The 16,634-nt window shown below is 34.7% G+C and overlaps 1 protein-coding gene across 1 annotated transcript in view; it reads right to left on the bottom strand.

Annotated features, from left to right (window-relative positions):
* NKX2-3 (NK2 homeobox 3) overlaps positions 1 to 10,545 on the bottom strand; it is a 25,305-nt gene extending 14,760 nt beyond the window's left edge. The window contains exon 1 of the mRNA XM_075352241.1: positions 10,311 to 10,545. The gene's annotated coding sequence lies outside the window, so the exon portion shown is untranslated. The remainder of the gene's footprint in view (positions 1 to 10,310) is intronic.
* Positions 10,546 to 16,634: the final 6,089 nt, after the last annotated feature.

Below are 16,634 nucleotides of genomic sequence, written 5' to 3'. Positions count from 1 at the left end.
TCCTTGTCCTGAGCTGTTGTCCGGTCTCCCCTACATACAGACCCCCAGTTGGACATTTGGTACATATAATTAAGTACACCACATTGGTTGTGGTGCAGCTGAAGGTACCTGGGATCTTGTAGTCCTAATGTGATCTGGGGATCTTTATATGGTCCATTGTCATTATGTATGGACAGGTCTTGCATTTTTTCTGGTTGCAGGGAAATGTTCCTGTTGGTGTTGGAGAGGACAGGGAACTTCTGACAATGATGCTTCTTAGATTCGGGGGCTGTTTAAAACACAGAAGTGGGGGGGTCTGGAAAAATAGATTTTAACCGGGCATCTTTTTTGCAGTAATGGTTGTAGTTTCCGTGCAGCTCCTCTAAACACCTCCAGATGTGGATTGTAGGTGACTACAAGAGGGACCCGGTTGTTTTCTTCTTTAGTTTTATAATGTAAAACTTGTCCCCCTGCCATAGTGATAGTTCTGTTTTATATAACTTGGTTGTTTTTTTTTTTTGTTTTTTTTTTTACTGCCCCATTCTATGTCCTGTTGTGTATAAATATGTGACTATCAAATTATAGGATTATAGGATACATGCACTGCCCCACAAGCTACTGAGCAAATCATAAAATCACTGTATGAAGAAACAAATAAATACAAATATAAGGAAAGTTTCTATATTTATGTTTTGCTCATAAAGTTTTCTCAATTTTTTTCACACACATACACACACATACACACACACACACACACACACACACATATATGTATATATATATATATATATATATATATATATACAAATGCACAAGTTAAGAAAGTCTCGAGTATGAAGTATACAGAATACACAATCAACTGTAAGGAACCAGACGCCATATCTGTATCGTGATTTGCAGGGACTACTTTGGATACTGTTTAATATTCGTGTACAATACTATTTAATCATAGATTGGTCTCTGAATTAGGTTCCACAAGTATTTAATAATGAAATAGAAAAGTAATAGAAAAAAACAACAACAACAATAATAACACAACAAAGCATTAACAAAACTATATATTTATATAATTTATTTGATCATGATTAGCGATCATAATCTAAAAATGTTGAGTCCCAATACGTATAAATTACAAGTAAATATTCACACACAATCCAAATTCCTCATCATTAGATTGGTTACCTATCCAATGGAATATATATATATATATATATATTTGTCTTACTAACAATCAGAATAGTAGAAAAATTTAAATACAGTCATAGAAGAACAATCTCAACAAAATACAGTCCACGGAATCCATGAATATATATATTTTTTTTTTCTGAAGCCCATGCGATGGTCATGGATTCCGTGAACTGTATTTTATTGAGATTGTTCTTATAAGATTATATTTATATTCTTTACTATTCTAATTGCTAGTAAGGTAAATATTGTTGTTGAATTTGTCATTATGGATGCTTTTTTTTTAATGTGCAAAACAATGTCTTATAACAGAGGTATTAATTGATTTTATCGGATATATTACCTGTAATCCCAAGCAAAACAACACACCTCACGAGCAAAAAAGGTTGTAAAAAAACCCCCGAATTTTCTACATTTGTGTAGGTTGATAGATGGATAGATAAATGATGGATGGATTGATGGGTGTATACAAAAATGATAGATAGATCCTAGACTAGTAGTTTTCCTGCATTATCTGTCAACTCTATTATATATTTCTATTTTAGTTGTATTAATATGAATATAAGAAAATAATGATAGTAGTAGTAATAATAATAATAATCATAAAATTATAACAACTAAAGTAAAAATATCATATTAATCTCAATTACTATTATTATTGTAAGTTTTATAGAATGGTGTTGTGTTTTTTCTTCCCATTATTATAATGGCGATTAGCTGACCCCTTTCAGTATATGATTAACATGATGATTATAGAAAGTAATTGTATCTGTTAATATTATTTAATCTTCTGTTATAATCTGATACACACACACACACACACACACACACACACACACACTAATAATATTAATAATTTTATTCATTTATATAGCGCTATTAATTCCATAGCTCTTTACATACATTGGCATATAAAAATATATATATATATATATATATATATAAAAAGGTGATTATTATTCTGAATATTGTACACTATGATGCAGTGTGTATTGTATATTTTGCATTGTATAGTATGATGCAGTGTGTATTGTATATATTTATGGTATGATGCAAGGTATATTTTGTGGAATGATGCAGTGTATATTGAATATACTGTACAGTATGATGCAGTGTATATTTTATGGTATAATGCAGTGTATATTTTATGGTATGATGCAGGGTATATTGTATATATTTATGGTATGATGCAGTGTATATTGTATATACTGTATAGTTTGATGCAGTGTATATTGTATAGTATGATGCAGTGTATATTGTATATATTTATGGTATGATGCAGTGTATATTTTATGGTATGATGCAGTGTATATTGTATATACTGTATAGTATGATGCAGTGTATATTGTATATACTGTATAGTATGATGCAGTGTATATTGTATATACTGTATAGTATGATGCAGTGTATAATGTATATACTGTATAGTATGATGCAGTGTATATTTTATTCTATCATGCAGTGTATATTGTATAGTATGATGCAGTGTATATTTTATTCTATCATGCAGTGTATATTGTATAGTATGATGCAGTGTATATTGTATAGTATGATGCAGTGTATATTGTATAGTATGATGCAGTGTATATTGTATATACTGTATAGTATGATGCAGTGTATATTGTATATACTGTATAGTATGATGCAGTGTATATTTTATGGTATGATGCAGTGTATATTGTATATACTGTATAGTATGATGCAGTGTATATTGTATATATTGTATAGTATGATGCAGTGTATATTGTATATACTGTATAGTATGATGCAGTGTATATTGTATATACTGTATAGTATGATGCAGTGTATATTGTATAGTATGATGCAGTGTATATTTTATTCTATCATGCAGTGTATATTGTATAGTATGATGCAGTGTAAATTGTATAGTATGATGCAGTGTATATTGTATATACTGTATAGTATGATGCAGTGAGATGTGATGATTCTTCTGGTGATTGCCTCCCCTATACACAGGGGTCTGTGGCTTTTGGCTGAGGAGCAGAGGATGTGGGTGTCACCTGGTGTCAGCAGGAGATGGATGTGTTTGTCCTGTAGTTTGCTGCCTGGGCTGAGGTGTGATACATCACTGACTGTCAGCGCAGACATGAGCTAGAGCCTCTGACAAATACACGATTGCATCTTTATTTCTTCTCTGAAGATTTATATGTTTCTAGTGAAAACAGCTGAATCTTTCTATGTGGAGGAGCAGAGACTGGATCCATCTCCAGAGCTGTCACTTCACAGCTCAGACTAGATCCCTACATACTCTGCTGCTGCCACCAGGAACATTAGATCCACAGAGTGATCCTAATAATGTCTAGTAACCAAGTAATATTAATAGTAATAATAGTAATAGTCTGGAAAGCTTGCTATTATTACCATCTTTTCTGTTAGCCATTAAAAGGTATCAACCACTGAGGACTTCAGTTCTTTTAAATAATTTGTTAGTAATAACCAAGCACTAGCATAAGTCTCCACTGCAGTAGTGGACACAGAGAGGAAAAAACCCCTGTGCAAAACAAAAACAAACAAAAAACAACAACAATATGGGCCCTTTTCAGTCCAATCAGCAAAAGGCACAATTCCACCTGCTTTGGAGGTATGGCCCCCGATCTCTTGAACCCCTTGCTTTAATATGCTCCATTACTATTGGTGCCCCCTAAGTGGTGGAAACAGACACAATTACTTTATGTAAGAGTACTGCAACCACTGCTTCTATACTAACTGTACTAATATTAATATGTGTAAAATGCACTTAATACACCCACAACCCCAGCACATACAGTAAGTGCATTCACACTTGGTATATTTGTAGCAGAAATTGCTGAGACAGAAAATCAGTCCCATTCTCCTGAGTTGGTTTGATTTCTGCAGCCAAATACATGGATTTATTCAAGCTTCGTTCTGCAACAAATCTGACACCTGTGAAATTACCATTGTAATACTAAAATAATATTCAAGATCATCTACAGCTACAATCATTATTACTAGTATTAATGCTACTAATTTTACTATGTAATAACGAAAATAAAATGTTACTATTTATGCAACCACTATGATCACTATTAGTATTTATTTAGAAATAAATCATAAGTTCTCCTTCTTCTACAATCAGTACTACTAATACTTATCATATTATTTCAGCTGTTAAATGCCATAGTAGTAATAACCAGAGCAATGCTGTGTATAACAATAAAATAAGTAATAATAGAAAAGTAGTAATACAAGTAATTATTATTATTATTATAAATACTACATTAATGAGTGCACCTATTATTCCTGCTATTAAAATATATAATACTAGTATATATAATACTATAATGCTAACAGCTATTTCTACTAGTAATAATATGAAGTAAACCATTATAAAAAGCAATAGTGCTAATAATCAAATTAATGCATCATGTAACAATGAAAGAAGTAATAAAAAGCAATAGTGCTAATAATCAAATTAATGCATCATATAACAATGAAAGAAGTAATAAAAAGCAATAGTGCTAATAATCAAATTAATGCATCATATAACAATGAAAGAAGTAATAAAAAGCAATAGTGCTAATAATCAAATTAATGCATCATATAACAATAAAATAAGTAATAATAAAATAATATAGTTAGTATATTTAATACTATACTAATATGAATACAAATACAATAAACAATAGTAGTAGTAAGAAAACCAAGTACTGTATAGCAAAAGAACAATAGTAATAGAAGTAATATTATAGTCACTCATGATACATAATTCTACACTAATATCAATTCCTATTGTTACTACTGATAATAATATTAATATAAATGTTAGGATTAATAAAAGTATAACAATATGAAAAGTAATAAGTGAAGTCTATATATCGCTACACTAATATGAACATATTATATTACATTATTATAACTATTATATTACTATTAAAACCACTAATGATGCTAAAGTAAAGAATTATTAGTACAAGTAGTAATCATTAATCATGCTTAATATAATTGCATCATAAACATTACACCAAGACTACTTTTCATCAATGGTTTAGACCCCACCTAAGCTAATTCTTATACAAAATACACAGCTAATTGTCAGGAGTAATATATACAGGAGATATTATCAGGGTGGAGGAATGTTCAATCCCTGATTTACAGTAATGATCTACAAGGGCTGCACTTTGTGATGTTAACCCCTTGTGTGCCGCCTCGCTGCTCTCCTGCACAGGATGATCTCCAGCGGTTGTGTGATCGGACGTGCAATAATAATCGTGTGTGTCCTGGTAACATTGTGTGGACAGTAGAGATGAGCTCAGGGAGGGAAAGTGCTGCTGATCCCTCAATGTCCATTGTCCAGGTCTGTCTGAGCTGCTGCTCTGTTCTCCTGTGCAGGCGCCAGACACAAATACCTGGATGTTACCTGCTCATTGTTACTGGAGATAATTATCTGCTCCATGTGCAGATAATGTGTCACCTGCCCCCTCTGACCTGTCCTCACCACTATCATCATCAGCAGCATCACCCTCATCATCATTAGCCAAGATAATAGCCCCCAATTAACACATGGTTACCTCTACTATATAGCTACTAACACTACTGCTATCATCTTAATCACTATTACCCTGCACAATAAAATCCTAGGTATTGATAATAATGAACCATTATTACCATTATCATCATCATTAGACAAACTAATAGCCACTAATAAACACTAGTGATACTGCTACTAAGTGCACGTGTACTACAAGTATACTGCTCCAATCCAATACTATACTATTCTTCACCCTCAGCAAAATTATAGTATCTGCTCCTACAACTAATCCTACTATTACATGTAGTACTACTAATAATGTTAGTATGAAATGTATGCAGATATATACTTGATTATTCCAGCCTCCTTGAAAGTATTAGACACCTTATAATTGATTTACTGATGAAATATTAAATAATAAGAAAAAATTGTTTAAAAGAACTGAAGTTCTCAGTGGTTGATACCTTTTAATGGGTAACTGAAAAGATGGTAATAATAGCAAGCTTTCCAGACTACTCAGGTCTCTTCTTCAGGCTCAATATAACACTAAATATTCAGATTTTGTGTTATACTGAAGAAGAGAAGTCTGGAAAGCTTGCTATTATTACCATCTTTTCAGTTACCCATTAAAATGTATCAACCACTGAGGACTTCAGTTCTTTTAAACAATTTTTTATCTCTACTGGCTAACACGGTACAAATATATATTTTACCTGTAAATAATAAGAAACATTCTACTTAGAGACTGAGCTATTGTGTGATAGTATTGCTAGTTATTATATATATATTGTTTGAATAATTCTAATAATAATAGTAATAATACTAATATTAAAAGTTACATAACAAAATACGATTAAAGTAAAAAATATATATTTTTTTCTGTTGTTACCATTACAATGGCTCCATTCGATACATGTACCTTACCTTAGCCTTACCTTACTATACCTTAGCACAAAATATAAGAATATGTGAATTCAAAGGTAATGCTGAAACTGTTTATTACTACAATTAACATTAACAATATTAATAATTCAATAACACTGAATAATAATGACATGATATTAACAATATTATCGAAATAAGTTAAAAACAAAGAAATAAAAATAATCATCATTATAATATATGGATGTAACCCAATATAATATAAATACAATAACAACAATATTAACTGAAATTGTGTTGGAGTTGTCGTGTAAAGTGGGATTGCCAATACTGCAACTATTAATACTAAGTAGCAATAATATACAATCTGCTGCTAATAATGATATGTCTATAGTGCACATTATATATAGTAATAATAATAATTGCATGATCCATCTATTTTGCATTATCAAATTATCATTATTATGTTTATAAGAATAATAGATCAACAATGATAAGATATAGGATGCTACAACGTAGATGGCTAATAATAATAACAACAACAACACTATTTGTAAACAATATCCATACCACTGCCACCACAAATGTTACTGCTAAGGTAATACATAATGTTCACAGAAAACAATAAATAAATATATGTGTATATATATATATATATATATATATATATATATATATATATATATATTCCTTTACACAGGATGTAATTACAGGTGGAGTATATATAATAATAATAATTTATTATTATTAATATTGTATATAATATATATAAATATATATATATATAAATATATATATATATAAATATATATATATATATATATATATATATATATATATATAATATATAAATATATAATATATAATATATATATATAAATATATAAATATATATATATATATATATATATATATATATATATATATAAATATAATATAATATTATTATTATCATTATTATCTGTTCTACCTGTAATGACATCCTGTGCAAGAAAAGTTTATTCTATGAACATTATGTATTGCTTTAGCAGTAGCATTGGTGATGGTAGTGGTGGTAGTATGTGTATCGTTTACAATTATTATTGTTGTTATTATTATTGTTTGCCATCTGCATCATAGTATCCATTATTCAATAAACTATATATTGAATAATAATAATTAATTATATTATTGTTCTTGTTAGTTTAATAAGATAAAAAAAATGATATTTATACTGTTTTAATGATTGCAACTTTCTTTATATTATTTATAATGCGAATTTGATAATCGTTGACAATTATGATGACAAGAATGATGATTATTCTGTAGCGCACAGAGTATGTTGCTGATGTGCTGTCAGCACATGATTTATGCTGCCTGGTATTTAGTTATTTACAGATAACAACAAAATCCCCAGCCTCCTCCTTGGCTTCTTCCCCGGCCTCCTCCTGGGCCTCTTCTTCGACCTCCTCCTGGTCAGCCTCGCACTCGGCCTCCTCCCGGACACTACTTAGACCTCCCCGGCCTCCTCCCGGACACTACTTAGACCTCCCCGGCCTCCTCCCGGACACTACTTAGACCTCCCCGGCCTCCTCCTGCAGGGCCCCGACCTCTACACTGAGGCTGCAGCACATGGAGAGCAGCTAGAAATACAGTCACAGACTCTTCTAATAATTAAATCAGCAGAAAACGTGTCCAATTTGCTACAGGTAATAACAGGAATATTTATAATGTATAATTTGTTTCAGAAAAAAAAATGTAGTAAGAAAGAATAAATAAATAAAAAATAAAAATAAAGGTTCTATCTATCTATCTATCTATCTATCTATCTATCTATCTATCTATCTATCTATCCCTCTATCTATCTATCTATCTATCTATCTATCTATCATCAATTCTTTGTAGATAAAAAAAAAAAAGGCCAGCAGTTCATGTTCAATGCAAGAAAAAAAAAAAAAAAAGAAGTGGGGACTCCATTAGCCCTGTGGCAACGTTTCGATGAAGCCTATCAATTCTATCTATCTATCTATCTATCTATCTATCTACCTACCTACCTACCTACCTACCTATCTATCTACCTACCTACCTATCTATCTATCTATCTATCTATCCTAATATCTATCTATCTATCTATCTATCTACCTACCTACCTATCTATCTATCTATCTATCTATCTATCTATCTATCTATCTATCTATCATCTATCCTAATATCTATCTATCTATCTATCTATCTATCATCTATCCTAATATCTATCTATCTATCTATCTATCTATCTATATATCTATCTATTTGATTGTAATTTGCATGTTACTGAGTTATTGAACATATTTTACCTTGTGTTCTAAGGAGAATTGGCAGAAGATATAGGAATGAGTTGTGTTAATTGCTCTGCTACATTTGTACTGTTCCTATCTTCCACATAAACAATGTTGGTGGGTTAAATTTCCAGGCCTGATTCCTATCTATCCATCTATCTATCTATCTATCTATCTATCTATCTATCTATCTACCCCTCTATCTATCTATCTATCCCTCTATCCATCTATCTATCTATCTATCTATCTATCTATCTATCTATCTATCTATCTATCTATCCATTATCCATCCATCCATCCATCCATCTATCTATCTATCTATCTATCCATTATCCATCCATCCATCCATCCATCTATCTATCTATCTATCGATCTATCTATCTATCCCTCTATCTATCTATCTATCTATCTATCTATCTATCTATCTATCTATCTATCTATCTATCCCTCTATCTATCTATCTATCTATCCCTCTATCCCTCTATCTATCTATCTATCTATCTATCCATCTATCTATCTATCTATCTATCTATCTATCTATCCATTATCCATCCATCCATCCATCCATCTATCTATCTATCTATCTATCTATCTATCTATCTATCTATCTATCTATCTATCCCTCTATCTATCTATCTATCTATCTATCTATCTATCTATCTATCTATCTATCTATCTATCTATCTATCTATCTATCTATCTATCTATCCCTCTATCCCCCTATCTATCTATCTATCTATCTATCTATCTATCTATCTATCTATCTATCTATCTATCTATCTATCTATCCCTCTATCCCTCTATCTATCTATCTATCTATCTATCTATCCCTCTATCTATCCCTCTATCTATCTATCTATCTATCTATCTATCTAATGAAGATAGATGGATAGATAAGATAGATAGATGATACATCAGATATGAAGTCTTCCTCTGTACACTTCTGTCACTTTGCAGCCAGGAGCAGATGGTTCTCTGCACAATGACATCATCATGATGACGTCAGTGTGTTGATGGATCCTGATCTTCACTGCTGTACTCATTGCTTGATTTGAGTTTTGCTATTAGGTCTCCTTTCAGGTCTGATTCCTCCTGTTCAGCACTAGATAGGGCAGGAATGTGTGATTTACTTTCATTCCTATGTAAAGCACTAAAGACTCCTCACCACCAGTGACTCCATGAATATAGGAGCAGTATGGAACTACACATCTTAGAAAGATATTGAAATGAAAAAAATTGATGGCATCCTGGAACTAAAACCACTAAACCTCCACATTCCAGGAGCCATCATGTGCCCCATCACAATTCTGATAATGTTCAATATTTTTTTTGTGGAACTAAAACTCCCAGAGCATCATCACAAGAATGCCTGGATATCCATGGAAGTAGCAGTCATGGTGATATAATCTGCACCCATTTGTAAAGTAGCCAGTAATGAAGCTGCTGCTACCTCTTACCTTTCAGGAGCATTTCTTGGAGGCTTCCCAATATAACTGAAATAATAAAAATCAATAATAGAGATCAATAGGACATTATTGGGCAACTTATTCCATCTATCCCCGGTGACTGTTCTCCATTGTCCTTCCTTCCTCCTTCCAGGCTCCTTATGAGCAGTGAGAGCTTCCCAGGCCTGGGATCCTCACTCTTATCTCCTTGTCAGGAGATCTTGGTTCTGTCTTGTCTCTCTTTAGTGCAAATATCCCCTTCTGCTCTTAGACAATCTGCTCCAGTCTACTCAAGAGGAATTCTGTGTGATACAACATAAATAATAGACCCCCCCAGTATATAACTGTGTTATTACAAGTGCTATGAAATGATCTAATGGTGTTTACACCTTTCCTCAGCCAGTGCCCCAGACAAGTACAGGCTCTTACACAGGGAGAATAGAACAGCCTGAAGGGTGAAATCAGGGGAGTTTATTAAATGCAGAATGTTAAGATAAAAACTAACTGCATTCACACAGAAGGCTAGAGATAAAGTAGCTTTAATTGAAAATAATAACGTAGTAAATTGATAAACTTTTAATATAATTATTAATAAACATTGAAATAATAATAATAATAACAACAGCATACCATTGCTTGATATTGTAATAATATTATTACTAAAATATAATAATAATAACAACATCAATACCATTGGTAGAAATTATAATAATATTATTACTAAAATATAATAATAACAATATCAATACCATTGGTAGAAATTGTAATAATATTATTACTAAAATATAATAATAATAATTAATAACAACAACATCAATACCATTGGTAGAAATTGTAATAATATTACTACTAAAATAAAATATATAATAATAATAATAACAACAAGAACAACAGCATACCATTGCTAGAAATTGGAAAAATATGCATACATAAATAATATAATAATAATAATATCAGCAACATACCTTTGCTAGAAATTGTAATATTACTACTAAAATAAAATATATGTAATATAATAATAATAATAACAAAATAATAACAATAAAAACATAACATCGCTACAATTTTTTAATAATGTTACTAAATAATAATAATAATAATAATAATGATACTTATAAAATATCTATATTATTACTGGCACCACCAATACTACAACTATATTGTAATAATAATAATAATAATAATAATAATAATAATAACAACACTAGCAAGATAAGTACAATATAATAGGACTACTTTTATTACTACTACTACTACAACTACTACTACTACTACTACTACTACTACTACTACACCAGTACTACTACAACGATAACGTCTACTAATAATAATACAACAACACATTATATCACTACTATAATAGTTATGCCAAATCTACTACTACTATTAATAATAATCATCACCACCATACTAATGTTACTTTTGATAAATTGACTATGAGCACTACTACTATTCTTCCTCTTACTACCATGCTAATAATAATAATAATAATAATATTGATACTATTTCATGATCATTCTAATGTTATTAAAAGCAATACTATTACTCTTAATATAAATTTTGATGATGATGATAATCTGAAATCTAATACATTTTTATGAAGTTCCTCATGCATGCAATCCTCTTTGGCAGCGTACCTCCAGCTCTAAAAATGATTTAATGTTTTTTCCATCCAATATTGTGTGTTAGTTTAATTTATTCATATCATATTTAAATAACGCTAACATTCTATGAATAACACTAACATTCTATGATTCTATCTCCTGATTTACTTGACTACACTTAAATATATTTTACTGAAACCTTTAGTAATACATTTCTGTCTGTTTGCAGCCACCACTAGAGGGAGTTACCTGCATACAGGGGTATTATTGAATCCAATGTATATGCAGTGAGCTCCCCCTTGTGGTGGCTACATGCAGTCAGCATTTTATTACTCATCTGTGGCTGTTTGATGAGAAGCAGGAGATGCAAAGCCGATGATTCATTTAGATTCCAGACATGGCTATTTCACTCTTCAGGTGTGAGATAAAAACTTGGTGAAGTATCACATCTTTATGTGACTTCCTCCATTACCCCAAGTGCAGATTTCAAAAGGTGTAAAGTGGATGTATTTAAATAATTAATGGAGCTTATACCTATGGTTCTGCATTTATTTCTGTGGTTCTAGGTTTAGCCCTACAGGATAGGTTTTGACTCTTGTGGATGTAATTTCCAAAATTGCATGTTTGCTCACCTGTTACTGTGTATCGTGTCAGTACCTGAATCCTATGGTGCTCTGGTGGGCCGGTCAGGGATGATTTTATATGTAAACATCAATTTGCATTATCAGTTCCTCAGAGGCAAGCCGATCATGGGGGTCTTACTGATGAGAGTCTGGGCAATCACCTGTTCTCAATGGGGGGGGCCTAGAGTGAAGAATTTCTTGTCAAACTGGACCAAAAGTTATCCAACTAGTACTCTGAGAGCGCCAACAAACCCCTATCTGCAGATGGTTTTCTGGTTGATTAATATTAAAGGATCATACATTGACTTTGGGGGAAACGACTAGGGGCTCAACTATAATACGTACAGGGGTTGCAATCGCATGCAGGCTCTGGAGCCTAGGGGGCCAAAACAGTCATTATGGGTCATATGAAGCAACCATTACTATTAAAGACCTGTAATAATTAGGGCTAGTTTTGGAGGTTTTGCACTGGAGTCCACGAGTTCCGTTAATAAGGGGCACCAGGGGGACAGTATGATTCGTTTTAGAGGAGAGCTAATTTGCTTATTTTTCCTCCATGAAGCACTGACTGAATGAAGCTGGATATTCCTCATGAAAACCAGTAGCCCTTAGCATTACCTCGGGGGCAAGGACTACTTTTGACGCCCTTCCCTTGTAAATAAAATAGGTTGTGCATACAGGGATTTGTAATTTAACAGTCCCATCATAAGTTTTCCCTTCCTTAGACCTGCATTTTCCCAAAATGTAACTGCAGCCAGAATGACTAATATTTGTTACTAGTGCCAGTAGAGTTCCCCCGAACACCCACCAGTGTCAATAGTGCCCACCAAATACCCACTAGTGACAGAAGTGCCCTCCGAACAGGCACTAGTGCCAGTAGTGCCCCCCGGACACTCACTAGTGCCAGTAGTGCCCCCAACTTTCACTAATTCCAGTAGAGCCCCCTGGCACCCACTAGTGCCATGAGCGCTCTCCAAACAGCCATTAGTGCTAGTAGTGCTCTCCAAATACCCACTAGTGCCAGTAGTGTCTCCTGAACACCCATTAGTGCCAGTAGTAACAAACACCCACTGGTGGCAGTACTGCCATCTGAACACCCACTAGTGCCAATATTTCCCCTCGAACAGCCACTAGTGTCAGTAGTGCCCGTGAGCACCCACTAATGCCAGTAGTGCCCCCTGGCACCCACAAGTGCCTGTAGTGCCCTCCGAACAGCCACTAGTGCTAGTTGTGCCCTCCAAATACCCACTAGTGCCAGTAGTGCACCATGAGCACCCACTAATGCCAGTAGTACTCCCAAACACCCACTAATGCCAGTAGTATCCCCGAACACCCAGTAGTGTCCCCCGAACACCCACTACTGCCAGTAGTGTCCCACGAACATCCACTAGTACCAGTACTGTCCCGCGAACACCCACTAGTACCAGTAGTGTCCTGCGAACACCCACTAGTGGCAGTAGTGTCCCGCGAACATCCACTAGTACCAGTAGTGTCCTACGAACACCCACTAGTGCCAGTAGTGTCCCGCAAACACCCACTAGTACCAGTAGTGTCCTGCGAACACCCACTAGTGCTAATAGTGTCCTGCGAACATCCACTAGTGCCAGTAGCGTTCTGCGAACACCCACTAGTACGAGTACTGTCCCGCGAACACCCACTAGTGCCATTAGTGTCCCACGAATATCCACTAGTACCAGTACTGTCCCGCGAACACCCACTAGTGCTAGTAGTGTCCCGCGAACATCCACTAGTACCAGTAGTGTCCCACGAATACCCAATAGTACCAGTACTGTCCCACGAACACCTACTAGTACCAGTAGTGTCCTGCGAACACCCACTAGTGCTAGTAGTGTCCCGAGAACACCCACTAGTACCAGTAGTGTCCCGCGAACACCCAATAGTACCAGTACTGTCCCACGAACACCCACTAGTACCAGTAGTGTCCTGCGAACACCCACTAGTACCAGTAGTGTCCCGCAAACACCCACTAGTACCAGTAGTGTCATCCAAACACCCACTAATGCCAGTAGTGCCCCCGGAACACCCAGCACTGAACACTTGTGGGTCACACACAGAAATCAATGAACATCAATAGCATTTAATAGATGCTGAAGATCCGTCAGAACCCCTAGTTTCCTTTGCTCGGTCCTATTCTTGAGACCCAACTCCCCCTTCTTTATTGACTCGATCTGCCCTTACATGGCAGCAATTCAACCCACATCCGCCTGGTTGTATCATCCTCTGTGAATTACAGACGGCCGGTTATCAATCAGGCGCTGCCGACATGGGCAGGATTTCTGTGTATTCTGCTGGGAATCTTTCTTTCTGAACCATTGTTTACAATCCACAGAAAAACACACACGGATGACGCAAGCATCTGGAAACACCAATATTTTGTAACATCTGCATCTGACCACCCCGTTATGCACAGAGCGGGGGGTAATTAGGGCTCGAAACCTAATGTGTCTTGTACTTTATTAACGTCAGTCTGCAGTAAATAAGCAAATAGTTCTATGAGGAGGTTTCTCTCCATCAGATGAACAGTCTGGACCCTGCGGCCGCCTGTGTACATGAAGCCGACCTGTAGAATCATCACCCTTATTAATGATTATTATATTTATATCATTACATGAAGACGCGTCTATCTGTTTACAGCCTGCTTGTGTCTCCTCGGCACAATTGGAGTGTTTAGACAGGAGGATTAGTGTAATGAATGTGCTCTGTTACTAGGAAGGGCCCAGAATGACCCACGTGTGACCGCCATAGATTTCTGCTCCATTCCCAGAGAGATCTAACTTCTTCTAGGAACACAACAGCACCTTAAAGCCAAGGCTGAGTTCACATGTCCGTTAGAACAGATCCAGTAGCAAAAAGTTTTGAAAACACCACTTTGTTGTCCGTTTTGCAAAAATTGATTTATGCAGGATTCGTTTTTATAAAGCACACCAATCACCAGGATTTTCCAATATAACCTAAAGTCAGTGCTATACTGGCACTATCAGGCTGATTCTATAGCTAGGATGTAATGTTTTAGAAACACAAGCAAGTAAAGTTTGTAAAATTAGTAGCTTTTTGATTGACAGAAGCTGCCAATCAGCTGATAGCTGGGGTGGGTTTTCATAATGATTCCTGCCCTCTGCCTGTCCATTCCTCCTCTATCTGTTATTTATGCTAATTCTATTATAGAATCGTTTTACTAAGTGGCTAGAAGGACCTTTGCTGATATCATACCCATGTGACCAGAAGGGGCGGGGCCTCAGTCCTGCGTGCACGTTGCTTTTTTTCGTTTACAGATTTGGTTAAGGTAAAAAAACTGCAGCATTACAATCCTTGGTATGTTTATGTCAGCCCTTCAACTGATTGACTTCATTATGAAAAACATGACAAAAAAATGCACCAAAAAGCAGCAAAAATGCACCTCATTTTTTTTGTGTGTTTTTTTTTCTTTTTCTGTCAGAAGGTTCAGTTTTGGGTGCAGAAAATTTATGCAATAAAAAATCAGCGTGCGCACATACCACAAAAAAAATATTTTAATATTCTCTTGTATTTATTTATTTTAAATTTCTATGTTTATGTATTTATTGTATTTGGGGGGAAGGGGAGATGGCATTTTTTTGATAATTGTGCTATATATATATATATATATATATATATATATACTAGAAGGTGGCCCAATTCTACGCATCGGGTATTCTAGAATTTACGTATTGTGTAGTTAATGTATGATTTTTGTTATATATATAGATGTTGTTGTGTGTAGTTACCAAGTGTTTGTGTAGGGCGCTGTACATGTTCTGGGTGTTGTCTGGGTGTAGCGGAGGGTGAGAGCAGTGTTGTTTGTGTGTTGCGTTGTGTGTGTTGCGTTGTTTGTGGAGCGCTGTGTGTGTGTGTTGCGCGGTTTGTGTGGGTGTGGGGTGTGTGTGTGTGTTTTGGTGGGAGGTATGTTTTGTGCAATGTGTTTGTTGTGCGGCATGTGCGTATATTTGTGTGTGCCGCGCTGTTTGTGTGTTGGGTGTTGTGTGTGTGCGGCATTGTCTGTGTGTGTCTGTGTAGGGCGGTGTTTGTGGTTCCCAGTGTGTGTGTGGTGTGTTGTGCAGTGCGTGTGTGGC

This window comes from Anomaloglossus baeobatrachus, chromosome 5, assembly GCF_048569485.1.
Source record: "Anomaloglossus baeobatrachus isolate aAnoBae1 chromosome 5, aAnoBae1.hap1, whole genome shotgun sequence".
Lineage (NCBI taxonomy): Eukaryota > Metazoa > Chordata > Amphibia > Anura > Aromobatidae > Anomaloglossus > Anomaloglossus baeobatrachus.
This window is presented reverse-complemented; position numbering and strand designations above follow the sequence as displayed.